The sequence below is a fragment of the Eurypyga helias genome, unplaced genomic scaffold, assembly GCF_000690775.1.
Source record: "Eurypyga helias isolate BGI_N326 unplaced genomic scaffold, ASM69077v1 scaffold12226, whole genome shotgun sequence".
In the NCBI taxonomy this organism is placed as follows: domain Eukaryota; kingdom Metazoa; phylum Chordata; class Aves; order Eurypygiformes; family Eurypygidae; genus Eurypyga; species Eurypyga helias.
The window spans coordinates 21,337-36,427 of record NW_010256087.1 but is presented as its reverse complement, the minus strand read 5'-3'; the positions used below and the strand labels follow the sequence as shown (position 1 = coordinate 36,427).

Genomic DNA, 15,091 nt, shown 5'->3' with positions numbered 1-15,091 from the left:
TTGTACATTTTGAAAACACGCGGGTCAGCACTCTGAAGCACAGTATCTGTGGAAGGCTTCAGATTCAAAGCAAATTTCTTCCTGGCCTCTGAAGAACACTACACATCCCATCCAGACACATAAACAATAATGGCTAGCATCCCATTCAGAGGGGCCCTCACAGCTTCCAGCAGTTTTTAGTCGCAAGCGCTGTTTTGCTCCCCCGTCTCATCTCTGAGCCTGGTTTTTCAGTTTGTCAAATCCGAAACATCCTTGAGTTCTGCTTCCTCGAAATTCCTGAGTATCCCTCATCACTATTCTCATGTCTGGTCTTTCCAGGGACTTCAAATAGATCTCATTTTCTTAGACTCTCTAAGCAGCGTAATCACCTCAGTGCTATAATCTCTTCGTTTACTTGTGGAATGAATCAATTTCTATCTGATCTCTCTCTCTGCCCTTATATTTCTTCTCAGTTCTTTCTAATATCACACTTGCTTTACTTCATTCTGAATGAAGCAATCAACAGCTAATAACCCCACTAGGTATTTATGTTCTTATTTATGTTCTTAAAGGAGACACCTTTTTACTCCCTGTGCATACCCAGCCCATAGGCAGCACTTTATCCCATGCAAATGACAGCTTTCAGGGAGAGGGAGGGGGCGGGCACAAGGTTGATCCACATATGTGCCACCCACACTTCCAGTAGAAACGGGGGAGGCAACTAAAGCTACACCATTCTGGAATTCAGATGAGCGTAAGATAGTAGCCTTGGCAGCTGACACCTCTTCTAAAGACCTGGTCCAACCAGGACAAGAGTATGCATCACAGGGCCACTGTGAGTCTCTGAACCTGGAGTATTTGTTTGCTGTTTCTGCTTCCGGACCCCAGGTCCGCATCGGCAGGGGCAGGCAAGGCTCTGCTGGGGTTTGATGTTCCTGCCACAGCTGGGGTCATCTGCATCTGTTGCTGTCTCACGGTGTGCTCCGTAGTTCTCCTCTCTCACTGGCCATATCCCAGAGGAATGGGCACGTGGCTACTAGTGACAGGTCCCTGGAGACACCTTTTTACTCCCTGTGCATACCCAGCCCATAGGCAGCACTTTATCCCATGCAAATGACAGCTTTCAGGGAGAGAAGGAGCTCTATCTCCTTTGGAAATGGAGGCTGCTGGCTTCAGCAGAGGAGAAGCAAAGGTCATTGGCTTCCAGAATTTTGAGATGTTGAGGACTTTCCACCTGGAGTGTCTGGGAAGTTGCAAGGAGCTAATGGAAGGAGCTGGAAATTTTCTGAGCTGCAAGAGCAGAGACAAAGCATGTTCCTAGAGCTGCTGTGTGATAACTCAGCTTCCTCTTGAGGAAGGGCCCAACATGGAACTCATTTGTCCTCCTCGCTTCTTTGGAGGGTATTAAGGAGGAAAGCTTATGGCCTGCAGAACGATGGAGCGTGAAACTGAGATTTAGCTTCTGAACCATGTAAGAGTGAGTGGACCATTGATCCACAGGCATAAAAACAGCTTGACATGTGAACTATGAGGATGTAACCCCTCAGAGTACCAGAAGACTGAAAGAAAGGATGCATCCATCCTCTGGACCTGCCTCTGGTGCTCAGAAAGAAAACTAAGTTAATGCTCTGTACTCTGTGTCCTGAGAAGAGTCTTCAGAGAAAGTTTTGCTTTTACATAGGATCCTTGTGTAATATTGCCCGTAATTTTACAGACTTCTTTGTGACCCTGAAAAGCAGGGAGAAGAAAATTCCTTAGAGACAAGGCTCCTGAACTGGCATCTACATGATCTCTCAGCAGAGTCAGGTTTACGGTTTCTTTTAATATTTCCTCCTGCGGGTCTTATTTATGAAGATAACTCTAAACTGTATGGTGAGGGTATGGAGGGGAAACTCCTCTACCTCAAGACATAGTTCTTTCTTGGCTATGAAGCTTGGGTCAGGAGTGCCTTTTATGGCATCACATTGAAGAGTTGTTAAGGGATAATAGCAAGGGTCATTAATAGACTGAGGCGGCAATTATTTTCTTTTTCCAGGAGGCATTTTGAAATTTCAAACGTAATCTTGTTCCAAATGGATGAAAGGTGAAATACAAGAGCCTCCACAGGTGAGAAATGAAAATAAAGCCACCTTTCAACTAAAATACATTCTTGCAGATTCTTTTTTACTGGGGGCTTTTTTTCTGATTTTGATCACTTCCATAATTTTCCACTATAGATTTAGCAAATATTTATTTTGAATTGAAAAGGCAGATTTCACTTAAAATGTCCAATGGAACAATTTCAAAACACTTTTCAGTATTTTTTGTAACTTTTTTTTAACCTATGCCCTTCTTCACATGCTTCTGTTCCAGGGAATGAGCATTTTGTTTCACTGCAAATTGAATAAAAATAAAAAAGTATATGACTTCTTGACCAATATTTCTTGGACATGTCCTCAAAGATCCAAACCACGCGAATTCCCACAGCTCTTTACTGGAGCTACGTCTACCTAACTCTGCACGAGCACAGTCTCTTGGAGTTTCAGCTGCTGTGGCTCCATTTCTGTGCTATCCAGTCCTTCTTTACAAACACAGTTTGCCTGTTTACTGTTCAAACAAGAAAGTGCTCATATGGGGAGCCAAAATTACATATTTCTCCTGGACAACCAGTAATTGATTTCTAAGGCATTCTCAGTTACTGTATGCCACTTGAGAGGCCCAGTGTTCCAGTAATGCAGAGAGAAGCCATTCAATTAGTGTTACATATCACTCTGGTTTTACCATTTATACAAAGGTCTCACACTAAATTAATGCCACCAGCAGCGTATCATAGAACGCTGTTTTTCTGAAGGACTACTAACCTATTGGGAGAAAGGGCAACACAGGTAGAGCTTTTTGGAAACAGGAATCTCAGAAGTGCTGTACATCGTATTTTATAACACCACCCTTTTGGCGCCAAGCTCATGGGCTGTACTCCTTCGCTTCCCTGTGACGTAAGACTGACGGGTTTCTCAGTCTCTCACGGGCTGCTTTTCAAAGATCGCTACGCTCTGAAGCGTGCCGATAAGTCAGGCTCTGGGATGAGGGTAGATGCCATCACAGTGTCTCCTCACTCCACTTCCATGGGAAGTTCAGGACTTGCTCCCTGCGCTGCTGTCTGCGGGGTTGGGATGCCATTGTGAAAGGACAGGGAGTAAGGGAGTGCAGGGCAGGGAGTGCTCTGGTTTTGTGTTAAATGGACCTCAGCAATGCAATTAAAAAGCCAAACAAACTTCAAACAGAAAAGATTCACCTGTTCTTGATACAGGGTACTCTAAAAATGACCACAAATACAAGTATTTAGAAAATATTATTTCCTTTTTGTATCACAGTTTATCTGATGCTTCTAGGGGTAATTTGTGCATCGTAAATGTCAGCTTCTTTGTTATGTCAGCAAGCTTTCGGTTTTGTATAACTAACTTTCTTTTCATTGACTAGCTGCCAAATTGATGGTGTGTCTTTTAGTATCTCCTGACTCACGTGCCTTCCTGCTCCCAGCTGTCCCAGTATCCTGTCACGGTGCTGAACAATTAGTACTTAGGCTGTGATGTTTATTTCATTTCCTTTTTTTTTCTGTATTCCAGCTTGATGGCTGCATGGAGTGAGGTTTTACTGAGCCCATAGTTTATGCACACATCCTAAGGCTGGCATTGCCAGTGAGAAGGGCTATGGGCTGGCAGGGCTTTACCCAGCTGGTACCGTGTCTCCTTGCAGAGCCTTTCTGACAATCCACAGGCATAAAGGTCCAAAGTAAATGTGCATGTGAGTGTATGTATGTATGTGTATTCTCTTTATGTAAGTTTCAACATATATGTATATGGGTTTCAGTAATAGTTGTCTCAGGGTGTCAGTAATAGCTGTCTCAGGGTGTTTGTGTAGCCAGTGTTACCACTGAGACATTTCTTTCCTTGTTTGCCCCATGTCTTGCTCCTTCCCTCTCCCGAGACACTGCAGCACTGTTTCCCCTCCAGTCAGCACTGTGCTTCTAAATCAGCAGATCCAAAACCCCTCCATTTCCGGAAGCCAAGACATCAGCTATTACAAAAGCATTTCATTCTTGCATGCTTTTTTTGTCTGCCTATACCAACCGCTACAAAAATCCAATTCACGGGAGGCCAGCTGGCCAGCATCTCCTGGAAGTTTCATTTTGACTACTCCAAAAAGTAGTCAGTGGCTCAGGTCACAGCTGAAGAGGACAGGCCGGATATAAATCACATCAGGCCACGCTTAAGATATCCGCAGAGTGATCGCTGTACAGTTTCAGACTCTGCAGGCCTTTCACACCCAGAGCATCCACTGACGTCAATGGAAATTTTGGGTGACGACGGAGAGCAGTGGCAATGTTGACTCCGGCAGTGAAAGCCTTGAGAGCCTAATGTTTAGGTTTTCTCTGCCTTAGTTTGTACACGCTGTCCCTCACCACACGCCGAATGCGGCACAAGTGCTTGCCTGCGTTTACCTCAACACAGCCCTGGGAAACAACAGCGAGCCTGTACCCCCATGCCCCGCCACTGAGCTGAGGGGGGAGTGGGTGACTTGGCCACACTCACACGGGGAATTTGTGGTAGAGCTTGTGATAGAGATACCAAGGACCTCAAATTCAGTCCCAGTGCTCTTTCCAGTGCTTTCCCTGGGACACTGTTCATCTTTTCAGTAACCGAAGTGGTGTAAAGTTGCTTGAGGTGCCTCTCCGAACAGCTGGGGCATGCAAGGAATTGCCTAATCTGCTCAGGTAACATTAAAACCAGTGTGAGTTTCTGGGGGTTTTTTGTTCGGTTGTTTGGTTTTGTTTGGGTTTTTTTTAATTAATTAACTCATCTTTTAAAGGCCAGCATTAGCAAACAGGTTCATTTGACAACCTGGGCCACACAGGACACAAGTAAGGTGTGACTTTGGTGCTGGTGCATCTCCCGGGCTGGCCCGGACACAGCCCCTGCTCCTCAGCGCAGCACCCAGCCCTGAAGCCGCTCCTCTGACAATGGGGTGCCCTTCCCAAAAGCTGGGGTGCCGGTCCCTGTCTGGATCCAGGTAGCTGGGGAGGCTGGGGCAGTGCTCCCTGCCCAGGGGAGACTGGGGCCAGAGGCTTTCCCTCAGGCCAGCAGTGCCACTGGCACCTGGCAGAGGCACAGAGTAGCAATGCCACCAGGACACCCGGCTGCGGACCTGAGCCCCGAGTGTCTTCTGATTGCGGCTGCACGTGATGGAAGTGAGGAGCACTCACTCCAGGGGAGTGGTACCTCTGGAGACCCAGCCCCTTCCACCTGATGGATGCAGAGGGAGATCCTCAGGAAGGTCTGAAGTAGTTGGCATGCAGTTGCTCCAAGCAGTCGGTGCCCTCCTTTTGAAGGTGGCAGTCATTAGGTGGGTGGTATAAGCAGGAACTGTCTTGCCGGAGTCAGGCCTTAAGGGCATGTGGTCACCAGCCAGTCTGCTGTGCCTGTGGGACTGGGCCTTCCCTGTCCTCATTGCTCCCGATGAACCCCAGCGTAGGAAGAGGTGATGCCGTGCAGTCTTTGCAGTGGTCACCTTCAGAATGGATGGCCAGCCACAGTCACAACACTAATTAAAGAATCAATGTAGTATTTGCTTTGGGCAGGAAAGCAGGCTTAAGGGCAAAGTTAGAGATCCCTGTTAGGAATTCCCCGTTTTGTTGTTGGGCTTTGTGTGGCACTGTTGGAGCTGACGGTCCTTTCCCTTTACTCCTTTTGGGCATGACATCCCTCTCTCACACCCTGCCAGGCAAACGGACGAGTCCCCTCTTGCTCATCCTACAGCCCTGCCCCACACGCAGCAGAACCGTCCCCCTGTGTGCACTGTGGTCACACCACTGAGTCCCAGGCACCCATGAAGTTTCCATTCCCCTCGCTGCCCTTTCCAGCTTCAGCCACTGCTGCTGCAGAGGGGAAGTGTCTGGTCTGAGTAGCTCCTGCCCACTGCACGGGTGGGCTCAGACTGGGATTTGAGGCTGATCCTGCTTGCCACACCAGAGTCAAGGATGGCATCTCCTCGCAGGTTCAGTGGCCAGCTGCTCTGTGAAGCAGTCTTTGAGCGTAACTAAAAAGCTCATCTCTGTGTCCAAGCATGATGTCTGCCTGGTCTGTGGGTGTTATATATATATATGCAGACATATAGTGTTGTATAGATCTATATAGTGACAGTAGGAGATTTTATTTGTATAACACCAATTTTCTAGAAGAGTATAATAAAGCAGTGCAGACTCTGGGTACCTCTGAGGTGTAAAGGCAGAAAATGCTGGATAATGCAGCATGTGATAACTTCAGCTGCCTGATTGCTGAGTGCATGGTGTCACATTAAAAGCTGCTGCTTGCCAGCAATCCTTGCTGCGTTTCCGAAATGGCACGTCCCCTCTGGCCTGATGGAAGGCCCACAGATGCCAGCCTGCCCCAAGCGGCAAGCTGAAGGGGGACATCGGAGGGACCATCTGGTCTCTGTTGATAACACACCCCAGAGCTCAGCTCACCCTGGTGCTCGTGGGCAGATGTGACTGTGGGAATGCTGTTGCAGTGTCTGCTCGCACTGCTACAGCCAGTGCTCTTCCTCTGAAGTACCAGCAGCACTGCTGCACAGCTTCACCTTCTCCTCAGCGCTTCCCTCATGTCCCGTCAGGGTTGGCCAGTGCTCCCACAGCAAACCGCCTAGATGCAAAATTCTGCAGTATGTTTGGGTGCAAAAATTAAATTGAATAGTCACCCTAATGCGATCCACTTCCGTTGCCACAGTTGCGTGCGTAAAAGCTGTGGAGCGTGTCCTGGGCCTACTGCTTTTCACTGGAAATGGATGGAGGCAAACTGAACAGGTTTAGTGCCTGGGCACAGCAAATTGTGGGATGGAGCACCATCCCGCTGCGAAGCTGCAGACTTTTTCCTGTGCTTCTGCGGCCCGAGACTCCCACCCTGGTATTTTGCTAAGGCAGTTTATAGTATGTGAATTTTCCCTGTGGTTTGGTCTTGTTCTTTTAAACTTTTTTTTTCCTTTTTTAAATGTTAGTTTAAACAGTCTCTCATTAAGGCTTCTGAGTGTGTGCTAAGGCTTGTCTTGGAAATGTGTATTCAGGTAGTTTGTAAGATTTGTATTATTTGCTTCTTTTGGAGCCATTCTGGTGTATTATGTAAATCCATAGCTAAGCATTTCCGGGGACCATTTACTGTGCAAATGCCTAGCTTGGCACGTGTACAGTGCTGAGGGAAACCAATTGCTTCTGTCTCTCTGCTGCAGAGAAGAAGGATCAGCCTGGAGATTTTTTTGTTTCATTTGAGACAAGATAATTTTCTCATTTCATTGCTTAATCAGAATGACTTTTCTGCAAATGATCTGGAAACTCCCTGAATGGATAGTAGTTTAAAGGCAGAACATCAGCCCCAAATCATGTACAGAAACAAGTAACGTTCAACATCACAGACATTTAAAGTGGTAGCTGGACACTGGATTGACTTCTGTGGTTATTCTTGCATTTAATTAATGCTTACAAAAAAATAAGGACGCGACAATGGGCCTTAGCAATCCTTTAGACTATTTTAGATAACTTCCATTTCTGAGAAGCTGCTGAATCCCTTGAACAGTTATTTTTTGGTTCATGTAATCAGGCAGGTTTGGTGACAAGCCCCAGATCTACCTGTTGCTTTAAGCTTCAATTCAGGCCTTTTCCTATGTACTGACTCTGCACAAATTCCCCCCAGAGCTGAGGAAAGCAGGCGTGGGGTACCTGCCACCAGGAAACTCTCCTTCCTTTTTTAGTTTCCAGGTTTGGCATTCCCTGGCCAGGCCATTGCTTCCCTCCCACCCCACAAACTTGGGAAGGGGATGTGGGTTGGAGTTTACCTGTGTTCCCTCCTGCACGAAGGAGGTTTGCAAGGGGCTCCTGGGGAGGCAGAAGCTGTTGGGGTCATGGCAGGACCTGCCACCCCTCATCCTCTCTGAATGAAGCCCCCAGTAACTCGGAGCTGGAAGTGGGCAGTGCTGCCTTACCTCCCACCTCTCTCCTCCACGGTCCAATGTTCCGGGGTCCAATGTCACCTCAGACAGCAGAGCCTGGGGACACGTCACCATCACTTGAGCTTAAATGAAGCTGGAAACAAATGTTTTGAATTATACACTGGGGTGGAGCATCATGCAGTGCCACTGAACTGTGCTAGAAGAAGGGAACGTAAAAGCCATTTCCACTTCCGGGAGGAGACCCACCAGCACTGTGGCCCACTCGCAGGTGGTCCAATGCCAGTGACCATGGGGCCATATCTAGCCCTACACCTCCCGTGACAGCAGCACCCACACCCCATGGCAGCTCCCCTCTACCACCTTCCCACAGCCAGGCTCGGGGCTAGAGCCCAGCCCTGCAACCCACTCTGCCTTGCATCTGGGGACCCCCTCCAGCATGGGGCCCAGGGACATGGCGGGGGACAGCATGGGAGGGGGATCCCCGCTGGTGCACACCCGGGAGGGCTGAAATCCTTACTGTAGCGGCCATGAGGGATGTGCGTGGCCTGGACCTCGGCTCATTGCTGGGCTGGGAGCAGCATGCTAGCCTGACACAGCATGGCACAGCACAGCGAGGTCCGTGAGTGACCTGCTGCTTGAAATTCCTGCCGTGTAAGATTTGTAGACATGCTCTCAAGTTGACCAGACCCTGAAGACAGGAGCAATCAATTAAAGAGACTTCTTCCTATGAGATCAGCTGCAAAAATGGTGCTTTTTTTGACAGCCTGCACTTGCTACCTTGTCCTTTCTAATGACAGGGCGGTCCAAACTTGAGCATGGACACACCAGACTGGGAAAGTTCCGGGCATCTCTGGGAAGACACGCGGCCACTCCCCTGGCCCTGGCCTCTGGCTAATGGCCTGGTGGCCATGGGTTAGGGTTAGGGTTAGGGTTCCTCAGCTGGCAGTGCAGGCAGTGGGGTAGACAAGGGGCACCGGGCAGGTCTCAGACCCCTGTCCAACAGAAGCCAAGGAGGAGCCTGTGCCATCCTAGCACTGGGAAGCAGCTTTCTTGAACTGTTGCAGGTGCACTGGAGGAAAGCTTGGAGGCAGGGATATATGGGTTTTGTTGTAGAAGCCTCAGAACAGCGAGGCAATAAAAAACGCCGCAGGAATCCCGGGCACCTCTCTGCAAAATGCTGAAGTTAGCGGATTTATTCGCAGCACTTTGTGATCTGGGACACGCCACAGGAGCCTCCGTGCAACTGTTCTGCTGGCACGTGAACCTGCAGTGACTCAGGAAAAAGGTGCTCGGGGGCTGTCTTGATCAGTAACAGAAGTTGGCTATAAAATAAACATGCAGGAAAAGCGAATCTCCAGCTCTCTGAAGGTGCAGCCTACAGGCAGCCCTCATCCTGCCTTTTTTGGGCACCCAGGGGCTTCACCTCTCCATGCCTCAGCTTGCACATCTGTAAAAAAGGGCTCATGAACTCGCCCTTCACTCTAACTGCTTCGAAATCTGCCTGCCTGAGAGCCCGATGGTATCGTTGCTGCCATTCACATCAGCACTGGCTCAAGGAGTGAGGAGGTGGAGTTAGAGGCATGATCCCTGTTTTCTGGGAAACACTGCAAGTACGTTCCTGGAGAGCATGTTTGAAGAACATTTTGGCTTAACCTGTAGGCACAGTCTTCTGTCTACCTCCACTTGTGAGCGTAATGCGTGAAGGATGCTGTGGCCCTAGCAAGATGAGTTATGAAAAAATGTCCTGGGAATTTCTTTTCACTAAGAGGAGTTAAACTTGGGTTTAGTTTCCTTCTCTCCTTTTAACTGCCAGGGCACGTCATCTTCTTCTTTGCTTTTGCTTGCTCCAGCTGGTTGGTGAGGCCCCCCAGAAGACATCCAAGAAGTCTCTCTTTTTTGTACGTTAAACAGAAAATGTACAGCAGTTAACAGCACATCTGCAGATTTTTTTATCCATGCTGGCCTAATCAGTGCAGGGATTAGCACGACATGTTTTGCCTGTCAATCTCTAATCAAGAGGCCAGATTCACTGGCGCGGCGGCAGCTTGACTGTGCTCCAGGGAGGTGATGAAAATTAGGAGCAGTTTAGCCAAATTCGGTTTGCAGGCATGGACCTTGCAAGGTCAAAGAAAGAAGCGTGGCCTACAGAGAAAAAACACCACCTGCTAGGAGCAACAGCACATCCAAACCTGCTTCGGAGGAGAAGGCTTAGTATAAACACCACGACAATGAGGAAATTGTGACAAAAGTCAACAGTCTGGAAAGGAGAAATAACTGACGTGTGCAAAGTATTCCCGTAGGATGTGTATTGCTCCCAGATATCTTCTACTTTGCTGCATCTTTCCCAAAGATATAATGGCATCTTCAATGGCTGATTAACCTTTTGGCATAGGTTTGTTCTGCAGTAAATACCAAGAGACCAAACCCATGTCCTGGAAGAGCACAGTGTGTGTGCTTTTGCTGGTTCTTGTCTAGCTTTCCTCTTCATAGGTGAGGATTTTTTGGAACATGGGAGCAAAAAAGCATTCCTTCCAGCCTTGGCAGAGTTTTATACATTCATTTGCGTGAGACTCAAAGCAGTGGAGAAACATCCCAATTACCTTGCAGTGGTTAAAGACAAAACAGGCAGTGGAAGGTGAATAGTGTTAAAAATACGACTATGAGCTCAGTGGGGAAAAAATGGAGCTTTACTGTCATATTTTATTTGCAAGTGCTATTTGACTGCAACACCTGCTTTCAATGTGATTAACTCTTACTTAGAATGCAATTTCAGCGCTAACTACTTCTGATTTACTTCACTGGAGATGCTCTGCTCCAGAGATGGAGGTACTTCGCTAGTCTTCCTGTGCTGGAAACGTGCCTAACGGGGCAGAGCTAATTTGCCATTTGCTGGGTTAATGAAGATACACACTAAAAAGATTATGAGGAAAAACAAAAACTAGTATATGAAAGATTAAGAAACCAGCAAACAATTTAGAGGGAAAATAAAACCAGGAATCTCTATGCCTTAGGGGTTTCTGTAGTATACTTCATCCCAGCACAGTTCCTGTAGTGCCGTGGCAGCTACGTGCTGTTCCTGAGTGACATCACACATGTCCATCAAGGCACGCTAAGTTCTCAGGCCACCCTGTGACAAGCAGCAGGGGACCAGAATCCCCATCTGGGAGACGGAACCGCTGGTACATCCAGCTCAGCTGGTGCTGGTTGGGACTGGCTAACCCCTTCTTGGAGGCCGTTACTGCCAGGACTTGTGCCACAGCAGCAGCAGGGTGGGTTGAGTTGTGCTGTGTGGTGCCCACTGCTTTATTTCACAACTGCAGGCAGGTTTCCATCTGTCCCCGCCACTGTCTTCCCATGCAGAGGATGCCCTGGAAGCCAGGCAGCCACCCCTGCTCCTGGCTGGACTTGATGCCAATCATCCCGGTTTGCATCCGGGGGAAGAGGGGAGCAGTCAGGCCAAGCGTGTGCTCCTCCTTCTAACCTGCACCATCCCCTTACCCCGTCACGCAACAGAAGTTCCTGCTGCAGCAGCCACTCAGCAACACCCCGCAGCGGCACGTCCACCGTGTGACATCTCACTGGAGACATGTACCAAGGGCCACATGTAACCGGGCTGCAGTGCTTTCAGTTTGCATGTAACTCTCCTCCCGGCAATGTAATCCCGCTTCTTATTTCAGTCATGAGCCTTCAGATTGCCTGGGAACATGGATATGTCCCTTCTGGGTGCGAGCAAGCTTTTCTTTATTGCTGCTGCTGCGTCGATGAAGCCCATACGTTTCCCTTCCAGTAGCCGTCCTTTGACATTTCCATTCCAGTCTCACACGGGCCTTTGCTGTTGCCGTGGCTAATGCCTTGCATTTATTTTTTAAACCAACCGCTGTGATTACAATGGAGCTTTAGCTCATGACGGCAGAATCAAGGAAAATAATTCAGAAAGCTAGTTTATCTCAAAAACATGGTTATTATGCCCTGCAATGCCAAAGCTCCTTGCTGTCTGCTGCCACCTTATCTGGAAACAGCCCAGCAGCTGTAGGAATTTACTCCTCGTGCTGGAGGATTACACAGAGTTGAGGAGAGGTTGTCTCAGCGGGGTGGCTCTGCAGGGTGGCTTCCCTCCCAGGAGGAGCTGTACTCAGCGTGGCCCAGGGATGCACAAGGCCGGGGCACGCCTGAGCTTGGCATCAGCGTTTCCCTACGGCTGTTGTCCACGCAGCAAGTCCCACTGCTCCTTGGGCAAAACAGGAGTACAGCAAACAGGGCTGTACCGGCCAGCGAGCAGCAAGGCACCTTTTGGGTTGAGGGGGTAGGTGAGACAGGGAAGTGCAGGATTTCTGGTAACGCAGGCGGGAACGGGTTTGGTCTGTCTTTTGTGACAATTCATCTTTTAACACAGGTGGTGGGATTTCTCCTGCCAGATGTGTGCTGGAGGTGCCTGTGTCTGTACTCCTCGGCCCAGGGTCCTTTTTAGAGAGAGAAATGGCAGTAGTTTCTTCCTGGACTCTGTGCCTCCTGGGGTGGGCGGCAAAGGCAGCTCAGGGACGTGGATCTCCAGCATCTCTGAACAGAGCCCAGGGTCCTGGCTCAAACGTAAAGTGGGGCTTGTACATATCTAAAGGTCAGTGGGCAGAAGCTCCCCACTGCCACTCTGTGTAGTAGTAGCAACACGCCAGGGAACTACCAGAGCATCTTCAGGGCCTCCAGGTGGATGTCGTGGAGGTTCATGGAAAATATACGCACTGTAAGTCAATAAGGTTGCCTGCTGTTAACTGCGCCCTTACTTAAGATAGTCCGGGGTTTCTCACTCAGCTCGCTGATGGGCAGCAGTGCTCGCACTCTGGAGGACCGTGACCGATGGGCTGGTTGTGCACACACCTTGACAGCCCTGCTCGGCTCCACTCCAGTGTCACGGTGCGTGGGCACGGGGCTGGCCATCTGCAGCTGTAGGCGCTGGTACCGATGCTGCACCTAGCAAATGCTGTATACCCATGCCAGCCACTTGGAAACACTGTGTACTGCTAAAACCCGCTGCTGCCCTCGGTCACGGCCCCTCCTGGCAGCTGGGCTGCCTGTGGACTGCCCACGCCTGCTGTGGGCCAGCAGCACCGGGCTTCCCAGCACGCAGGGCAATGCTGAGCCCCAGGAGCATGGGGAGAGCCTGCTTACAGGATCCCTGCTTGCTTTCTTTGCAAAGCACACCTCTGGCACCTCTGCCCACCTTAGTACACACCGGGGATTTAGTCCCTGAGACATCCCAACAAAGAGATGAGTCTGCAGCCTTCAGGCACCGGGTAGCCCTCCCTCTTCCCCCAGATGAGCTAGAACTAGCTGTGCAGCAGGACCAGCTCAACAAAGCCTGGATAAACTGAGGTAGAAGGCGTATTTCATGCTGGAAATGAGATAGCTTGGCTGCTGGCACTGGCTGCCAAAGCCAGAGGAAGCTGGTGATCTCCCTGACAGAGCGGGCTACTTCCCCAGCAGCTCTTCCACCACCATCCCACAATTGTCCCAGGAGGAGATACCCAGTGCTGTCTCCCCACTGTCCCAGAGGCAGCTGGCTTGCACCCTTGTGAGTAGACTACTCCCTCCCTGTCCAGCCCTGAGTCTGTCCTGGAAACCCTCAGGGAACTGACCCCAGCTCCCCATCTGTCCTGTGGCATTGGGAGACTTGGAATCAGTTCTCACATGAGGGTCCGCAGTGCTGAGTTGGGCTCCAAAGGATGCTGAATGCTTACAGACTGCCCTCCAGGTAGAGTGGTTTTTTGTCTGTCTTAAAAAGTAACATTTTTGTTAGCAGATGAGATTGTTAAAATGTGCATAGGCAGGCTCTCCTGGCACAGTCAGGCTTGCCTGGAGCACCACAAGCTCTTCTTTTGCCAGAGTATCCATAAAACATCAGGATACTCATCAGGTGCAATGTACCCTTTTGGGCAAAACTTGAATTACTGGACAGCGGGAGCAACTGTCCAAAATGGTCTGTCAAAATATTTAAAGTTGAAAGTTGTTTTTTCTGGAACGATTACATCCCCCGACACTTTTGGGGTTACAGCGTAGGTTATGTCACAGTCCTATCTTGCCTCCATGACTGTTTGTCTGCCATTACTCACTGACAACTCTTCCCAAACGCTTCCTGGTGAGACTTCACAGGCTGCGTTGTGGCACCAAGGGAAAATCAGTTTCCCCGATAAGCAGTAGCAAACCTGGGGAGACAATTAATTGTGAGGGGGTGGTTGTATGGTAAATAGTCATCTGCTCTGCTGTGAAGAGCCAGACTGCAAGAAGCAATTCAGACTCGGTGAAACCAGCCAAAAGAACTAAAAGGAAGCTGTCGTGGGTAGGCCAGTGAGAGGAGACTCCCAAAGGGGGAATACAGCTCAGGGTCCCGATCCGTGCTAGGGCAAGGCTGTCCTTTGGGGCATCACAGCCCCACACTGGGTGCTCCAGGGATGGGGGCAAGTGCCAGGCTGTGCTACCGTACAGATCCGGTAGTGTCTGCTAAAAAGAATCAGGCTCGAAGTACAGTAAAAGCACGTTTCTACTGAGTATGAAATAGTGATGCTCGGTTCTATATGTTGGGTACAGGTTTTTGGCATGGGGAACTTTTTTCCCCGGAATGAATCCCAACATAAATTCCATTTTATTCCTTGAATTTGGCTACAGCCTTCATGTCCCTCTCATACTGGTCTTGCTTAATGCCATTTAATTTAAACTCTGCCTGCATTTTTTTGTCTGCAGAGCATCAGCCTGGCTGCTCGTGACTCCCTGGCAGTCACACCCACCCCGGTGTCTCGCAAACAGGTTTAAGCCTGTGGTAAAGCTCGGGTCTGGGTTTGTCAGTGTCTCTCTGCATCCCCGTGCACTGCCTGCATTCCCTGGGGCAAGTGGCTGGTGCAGCCCATGCTTTGCAGGGCCGAAGGCCAGGCCTGAAGTGGGTGCGGCGCTTGTGGAAGGGGAGAGTGGATCCAGGCCATGTGCCGAGCACAGGCAGCGTCTGTAGGAGCTGTGAGCATCCCAGAACAGCCCTGCAGGGCACCCCGTTGGCACCCTGGTACCCACAGGGGTGAAAGGAGGAGGATGACCCCACGGTGTTTCAAGATGTCCACTGTGAAGGTGCTCATGGCAAGGGTGAAATTTCACCTCCTGG

At 49.6% G+C, this 15,091-nt stretch overlaps 1 protein-coding gene across 1 annotated transcript in view; it reads left to right on the top strand.

Moving 5' to 3' along the window:
* SLC35F3 (solute carrier family 35, member F3) overlaps positions 1-15,091 on the top strand; it is a 50,631-nt gene that overhangs the window by 24,257 nt on the left and 11,283 nt on the right. The gene's annotated exons all lie outside the window — the stretch shown is intronic.